The sequence below is a fragment of the Ornithorhynchus anatinus genome, chromosome 2 (genome assembly GCF_004115215.2).
Source record: "Ornithorhynchus anatinus isolate Pmale09 chromosome 2, mOrnAna1.pri.v4, whole genome shotgun sequence".
NCBI classification, from domain to species: domain Eukaryota; kingdom Metazoa; phylum Chordata; class Mammalia; order Monotremata; family Ornithorhynchidae; genus Ornithorhynchus; species Ornithorhynchus anatinus.
Genome location: NC_041729.1, coordinates 140,779,277 through 140,787,261, shown reverse-complemented (window position 1 = coordinate 140,787,261; position 7,985 = coordinate 140,779,277). Strand labels below are relative to the sequence as shown.

General features: G+C 50.6%; 1 pseudogene; it reads left to right on the top strand.

The window, feature by feature from the left end:
* The first annotated feature begins 351 nt into the window (after nucleotides 1–351).
* Nucleotides 352–7,985, top strand: part of LOC114805667 — a 79,446-nt pseudogene continuing 71,812 nt past the window's right edge.

Below are 7,985 nucleotides of genomic sequence, written 5' to 3'. Positions count from 1 at the left end.
AAGATAGACGAGTATGAGATACAGTGAGTAGGATGGCACTAGAGGAGCAAAGTGTGCAGGCCTGGTTGTAGAAGGAGAGTAGTGAGGTGAGATAGGAAAGGGCAAGGGGATTGAGTCCTTTAAAACTGGTGGTAAAGAGTCTCTGATGTGGAGGTTGATGGGCAACCACTCGAGGTTCTTGAAGTAGTGGGGAAACCGATATTGAACTTTTCTGTAGAAAAATAACTCTAGCAGCAGAGTGAAGCAGGCTTGGAGGTTGGAGAGACAGGAGGCAGGGAGGTCAGCAAGGAGGCTAATACAGGGACCAAGATGCGATAGGATAAGTGCTCCAACTAACATGAGAGCAGTTTGGATGGAGAGAAAAGGGTGCCATTGATGATCACCGCTTCAGCCAGAGACCCAACCTCCCAGGTGCTCAATTTCTCATACAAGATCTTTGTCCATCGGGTGGCGATAAACAGGCTATACGATCTTCCCGTACAGGGTCTTTGTCTACCACTTGGGGATCGAGAGGCCATCCCGGCTTGTCAGGAGTAACTTGTATCCGGAAGATGGCGATAGAGAGGCAATCCCGCCTTCTCACCCAGGGCCTTGGACTCTCTCTCGCCACCTGGTGGACGATCCTATCTTCTTATACATTGACTTTGTCCACTGGATGGCGCTAGAGACAATACCAACTTTTCAAACAAGGCCTTTGTCCAAGAGGTGACAATGGAGAAGGGGAGAAAGAACGAGAACCGTGGTAGGCGGCTCGGCTGGGGGAGCTGCAGGACCTGTCGTGGAGGACAGGACTGGGGCAAGGGCAGAGGGCTGTGGGGCTGCGGGGACCGCGGGGGTGGAGAAGACTGGCTGATGGCAGGGAACAGGGGAACTGTAATGACAGGGGACAGGGAGCGGAGGACCGGGGGATGGCCAGGGCCGGGGGAGCTGCAAGAGCTTGAAGGGCAGAGAAGAAGTGGGGAGAGCCTCAGCCGGAAAAGCCACGGGGCCGGCCAGGGCAGAGAGGACTGGAGAAACTGCAGGGAGCTGCCAAGGAGCTTGGTGGTGGCCAAAGTCTGCAGAGTAGTATTAGAATAATAAGAATAATGACCGTCATTCTTATTATTATATTTGTTAAGCACTTACTATATGTCAACTATTTTTCTAAGTGCTGGGGTCGAAATAAGTTAACTGGTTGGACACAGTCCCTTTCTCACATGGGGCTCACAGTCTTAATAGGAGAGAGTAGGATTTAGTATTTATTAAGCTCTTACGTGTGTATAGAACACTGTCCTAAGTGCTGGAAAAGTGTGCAGAGGTGGAATTGGCCATGGTTCCCTTCACTCTGGGGCTCACAGGCTGTGACCAGAAGTGGGGGAGAAGGAACTGGAGACAGACACATCATGACTGATGAAACAATAAAAGACCCAAATAGCCTAAAACACAGACACAGATAAGCAAAATAGAAACAAAATCAGTAATAATAATAATAATACTGGTGGCATTTGTTAAGCGCTTACTATGTGCCGAGCACTGTTCTAAGCGCTGGGGTAGATACGGGGTCATGAGGTTGTCCCACGTGAGGCTCACAGTCTTAATCCCCATTTTACTGATAAGGTAACTGAGACCACAGTCACACAGCTGACAAGTGGTAAATTTGAACCCATAACCTCAGCCTCCCAAGCCCGTGCTCTCTCCACTGAGCCATGCTGCTTCCTGCGGCTACAGGAACAGAATTTCAGGCTCCTGGGGACTCAGTTCAGCGCACACCCACAGCCACTGCGACCACTATAGCAGCCACCAGACTTCCTGGGGTTTTATGGAGGCTTCATGATGTTCCTCATTCTGGGAGTGTTTTTCTCTTTCCCAGCAGTGGGAAGCTGGATGAGATAGGGTCTCCTCATTGGCATGGTGGAGAGCCAGTGCCAGCTTCTCGAGGAGGCAATGGGGCTGGCACACAATAGCAGCTTTTATTAGAGTGGCCCAGCAGGCCCAGAGAATGGTGGAAGTGGGGACCCTTGGTCGTGGGAGGAAAGGTAGCAGTTATCAAGGTTGCTTTACTCAGGTGGAAGACAAGGAGTTTCTCAAGGGTCAGTTCTTGGCCCTCTTCTGTTCTCCATTTACACTCACTCCCTTGGTGAACTCATTTGCTCTGACGGCTTTGACTACCATCTCTATGCAGATGACACGCAGTTCTACATCTCCGCCCCTGTCCTCTCCCCCTCCCTTCAGGCTCGCATCTTCTCCTGCCTCCGGGATGTCTCCACCTGGATGTCGGCCCGCCACCTAAAACTCAACATGAGCAAGACTGAGCTCCTCATCTTCCCTCCCAAACCCGGTCCTCTCCCAGACTTCCCTATCACTGTGGATGGCACGACCGTCCTTCCCGTCTCTCGGGCCCGCGATCTCTGTGTCATCCTTGACTCGTCTCTCTCATTCACCCCACACATCATATCTGTTACCAAGACCTGCCGGTTTCACCTTTATGATATCGCCAAGATCCGCCCTTTCCTCTCCACCCAAACGGCTACCTTACTGCTACGGGCTCTCGTTATTTCCTGGCTAGACTACTGTGTCAGCCTTCTCTCCGATCTCCCTTCCTCCTCTCTCGCCCCGCTCCAGTCTATTCTTCACTCCGCTGCCCGGCTCATCTTCCTGCAGAAACGATCTGGGCATGTCACTCCCCTTCTTAAACACCTCCAGTGGTTGCCTATCAACCTCCGCTCCAAACAAAAACTCCTCACTCTAGGCTTCAAGGCTCTACATCACTTTGCCCCTTCCTACCTCTCCTCCCTTCTCGCTTTCTACCGCCCACCCCGCATGCTCTGCTCCTCTGCCGCCACCTCCTTACCGTCCCTCGGTCTCGCCTATCCCGCCGTCGACCCCCGGGCCACGTCCTCCCGCGGTCCTGGAACGCCCTCCCTCCTCACCTTCGCCAACTAATTCTCTTCCCCTCTTCAAAACCCTACTTAAAACTCACCTCCTCCAAGAGGCCTTCCCAGACTGAGCTCCCCTTCTCCCTCTACTCCCTCTACCACCCCCCTTCATCTCTCCGCAGCTTAACCCTCTTTTCCCCCCATTTCCCTCTGCTCCTCCCCCTCTCCCTTCCCATCTCCTCAGCACTGTACTTGTCCACTCAACTGTATATATTTTCATTACCCTATTTATTTTGTTAATGAATTGTACATCGCCTCGATTCTATTTAGTTGCCATTGTTTTTACGAGATGTTCTTCCCCTTGACTCTATTTATTGCCATTGTTCTTGTCTGTCTGTCTCCCCCGATTAGACTGTAACCCCATCAAATGGCAGGGACTTGTTCATTCCAAGCACTTAGTACAGTGCTCTGCACATAGTAAGCGCTCAATAAATACTATTGAATGAATGAATGAACAAGGGCATGGGGTGAGGTGGACCAGGATTTGGGGGTGAGGAAGAGGGGAGGATGGGCGCTGGGGGCTAGGGATGGGAGGCCAGATGTTGATTAGCCTGGTTGTGAGATCGACCTGACCAGGAGGCACGTGCTCTTATTGACTCATAGGTGAGAGCCCTCTCTCGAGAGGCCAGGCTGTGCCCACCAGGCTCAGACAACCCTTGAGCCCTAAAGAGTTGTCCAGTGGGCCAGGCCCTCCTGCCTGGTTCCCGGCCTGGGGCATCACTGTGCCGGTAGGGGCAGTCAGTCAATCATATTTATTGAGTGCTTACTGTAAGCGGAGCATTCATTCATTCATTCATTCATTCATTCATTCATTCATTCATTCAATCTTATTTACTGATTGCTTACTGTGTGCAGAGCACTGTACTAAGTATTTGGGAGAGTACAGCACAACATCATAACAGGCACATTCCCAGCCCACAATGAGTTTATAGTCTAGGGGGACTTTAGAAGTGGCTTTTGCTGATCCTGAAGCAGCGTAGGCTAGTGAAAAGAACATGGACCCGGATTCGAATCCCTGCTCGGGCACTTTCTTGCTGTGTGACTGGGGGCAAGTTGCTTAACTTTTCTTTCCCTCAGTTTCCCATTCTGTAAAATGGAGATTAAAACTGCCAGCCCCACATGGGACATGGACTGTGTCCAATCTGATTAGCTTGTATTTACACCAGCGCTTAGTGACAGTGCCTGACTCATAGTAAGCATTTAACAAATGTCACGAAAAAAAGAAAAAACTCACCCCTCTTTATCCTCCCGCTCCCACTCTGTGACTCCCTCAGAAGTCATCGGGGTGGCCGAGCTGGTGAACAAGATCAACAGACCCTGGTTCAGCAAGTTCGACGAGGACTTGGCCACAGGCTTCTCCATTGACTGTGGCAACAGCATCGCTCATGTGAGCACCAACCCTGGCTGGTCTCCGTTCCCATTGCCAGCCCCTGACCCCTAGCCCACGTTTCCTCTCTTCTATCCCTTCTTCCCTATCCCTGCCCTCTGTCCCTCTCCTCTATCCTTTGTTCCTTGTCCCCTATCCCTTCTCCTTGTACCCGTCCTCTACCCCCTTTCTCCCTCCTCCAACTCCTGCACTCTCCCCTTTCCCTTGTCCCATTCATTCGTTCATTCAATAGTATTTATTGAGCGCTTACTATGTGCAGAGCACTGTACCAAGTACTTGGAATATACACGGCAACAGATAGAGACAATCCCTGCCCAATGACGGGCTCACAGGCAAATTGGGGAAGACAGATGGACAAAAACAAGACAACATAATCATGATAAATAGAATCAAGAGGATGTACACCGCATTAACAAAATAAATAGGGTAATAAAAATATATAGAAATGAGCACAGTGCTGAGGGGAGGGGAAGGGAGAGGGGGAGGAGCAGAGGGAAAGGGGACTTTAGCTGAGGGGAAGCGAAAGGGGGGAAGGAGGAGGGAGCAGAGTGCGAAGGGGGAGCAGAAAGGAAGCAGAGGGAGCAGAGGGAAAAGGGGAAGCTCAGTCTGGGAAGGCCTCTTGGAGGAGGTGAGCTCTCAATAGGCCTTTGAAATGGGGAAGAGAGTTAGTTTGGCAGAGGTGAGGAGGGAGGGCATTTCAGGACAGCGGGTGGACTTGGGCCAGAGGTCGACGGCGGGATAGGCGTGAACAGGGGAGAGTGAGAAGGTGAACGGCAGAGGAGTGGAGGGTGCAGGGTGGGCAGTAGAAAGAGAGAAGGGATGTGAGGTAGGAGGGTGCAAGGTGATGGAAAGTCTTGAAGCCCAGAGTGAGAAGTTTTTGTTTCGTGCGGAGGTTGATGGGCAACCACTGGAGGTTTTTAAGGAGGGGAGTGACATGCCCAGAACGTTTCTGCAGGAAGATGATCCGGGCAGCAAAATGGAGAATAGACTGTAGTGGGGAAAGACAGGAGGAAGGGAGGTCAGAGATAAGGCTGACACAATAATCCAGCCAGGATATTATGAGGGCTTGTACCAGTACGATGGCCGTTTGGGTGGAGAGGAAAGGGCGGATATTGGCAATATTGTAAAGGTGAGACCGGCCGGCATTGGTGACAGATTGGATGTGTGGGGTGACTGAGAGAATAGGTAGACACATTACCTACCCACAGTTCAGGTTGCTACCAAGTGCTCAATAATAATAAAAAACCCTCTCTCGACCCCACTTCACCTTCCAGTTATCGCCCTATCTCCCTACTACCCTTCCTTTCCAAGCTCCTAGAATGAGTCATCTACACTCACTGCCTAGAATTCCTTAACTCCAATTCTCTGCTGGACCCCCTCCAATCCGGCTTCCGTCCCCTCCAGTCTACCAAGACTGCTCTCTCAAAGGTCACCCGTGACCTCCTTCTTGCCAAATCCAATGGCTCCTACTCTATCCTAATCCTCCTTGACCTCTCAGCTGCCTTTGACACTGTCGACCATCTGCTCTCCTCCACACCTTATCTCACCTTGGCTTCACGGACTCCATCCTTTGCTGGTTCTCATCTTTCTGGCCATTTATTCTCGGTCTCCTTCGCAGGCTCCTCCTCCCCCTCCCATCCTCTAACTGTAGGAGTTCCTCAATGGTCAGTTCTCGGCCCTCTTCTGTTCTCCATATACACTCACTCCCTCGGTGAACTCATTCACTCCCACGGCTTCAACTATCATCTCTATGCAGATGACACACAGATATACATCTCTGCCCTTCTCCTCTCCCCCTCACTTCAGGCTCGTATCTCCTCCCGCCCCCAGGACGTCTCTACCTGGATGTCTGTCCGCCACCTAAAACTCAACATGGCCAAAACTGAGCTCCTTATCTTCCCTCCCAAGCCCTGTTCTCTTCCTGACTTCCCTATCACCGTGGATGGTACAACCATCCTTCCTGTCTCTCAAGCCCGCAACCTTGGTGTCATCCTGGACTCGGCTCTCTCATTCACCACACACATCCAATCCATCACCAACACCTGCCGGTCTCACCTTTATAATATCGCCAAGATCCGCCCTTTCCTCTCCACCCAAACGGCTATCTTACTGATACGGGCTCTCATAATATCCCGGCTGGATTATTGTGTCAGCCTTCTCTCTGATCTCCCTTCCTCCTGTCTCTTGCCCCGCTCCAGTCTATTCTTCATTCTGCTGCCTGGCTCATCTTCCTGAAGAAACGCTCTGGGCATGTCACTCCCCTTCTTAAAAACCTCCAGTGGTTGCCTATCGACCTCCACACGAAACAAAAACTTCTCACTCTAGGCTTCAAGGCTCTCCATCACCTTGCCCCCTCCTACCTCTCCTCCCTTCTCTCTTTCTACTGCCCACTCCATAGGCTCAGCTCCACTGCAGCCCACTTCTTCACCATCCCCCATTCTCACCTATCCCGCTGTCGACCCCTGGCCTACATCCTCCTGCTGTCCTGGAATGCCCTCCCTCCTCACCTCCGCCAAACTAACTCTCTTCCCCTCTTCTAAGCCTGAGAGCTCACCTCCTCCAAGAGGCCTTCCCAGACTGAGCTTCCCCTTTTCTCTCTGCTCCCTCTGCTGCCTCTCTGCCCCCGCTTCACCTCCCCTCAGCTAAGCCCTCTTCCCCCCTACTTTCCCTCTGCTCCTCCCCCTCTCCCTTCCCCTCCCCTCAGCACTGCGCTCGTCTGCTCATTTGTATATATTTTTATTACCCTATTTATTTTTTTGTTAATGAGATGAACATCCCCTTGATTCTATTTATTGCTATTGTTTTTGTCTGTCTCCGCTGTTTAGACTGTAAGCCCGTCAATGGGCATGGATAGTGTCTATCTGTTGCCGAATTGTACATTCCAAGCGCTTAGTACAGTGCTCTGCACATAGTAAGTGCTCAATAAATACTATTGAATGAATAATAATTGTAATTATTATTAATAACAACAACAATAATAATAGTACTTGTTAAGTGCTTACTATATGCTGAGCTCTGTTCTAAATTCTGGAGTAGATACAAGTTAATCAGTTTGGACGCAATCTCTGTCCCACATAGGGCTCATACTTTTAATCTCCATTTTCCAGATGAGGTAACTGAAACCCAGAGAAGTTTAATGACTTGCCCAAGGTCACACAGCAGTCAGGATTAGAACCTAGGTCCTTCTGACTCCCAGACCCATGCTCTATCCACTAAGCCACACTGTTTAGGTGACAAGGAACTGATGAAGTGTCAGATGGGAGAGAAATAGAGTGGGGAGATGAGAGATTAACCAGAGAAGGACTCCTGGAGAAGTTGTAATTTCAGAAGGACCTTGAAAATGGGAAGAACACTGATATGTCGGATGTGAAAGGGGATGGCGGGAGGATGTGAGCAAGAGTGTAGTGGCCAGAGAGAGAAGAAGGAAGAATAGGTGACTCAAGAGGAGGATTGAGTAGGTTGGATTGAGCATGAGAAATGGGATGTACTGGGAGAAGAGTGAGGATAATTAGGAGTAAGGGAGCTAAACTGGTCAAAAGTTCCTACTTGTTGCAGAGAGAAATGGAAAACCATTGGCGGTTTTTGAAGGGTGGGGAGATGTACACAGAACAATGTCTTGGAAAAATGATCCAGGCATAAGAGTGAAGTATCGACTGGAGAAGGGAGAGACTGGAGGCAGAGAG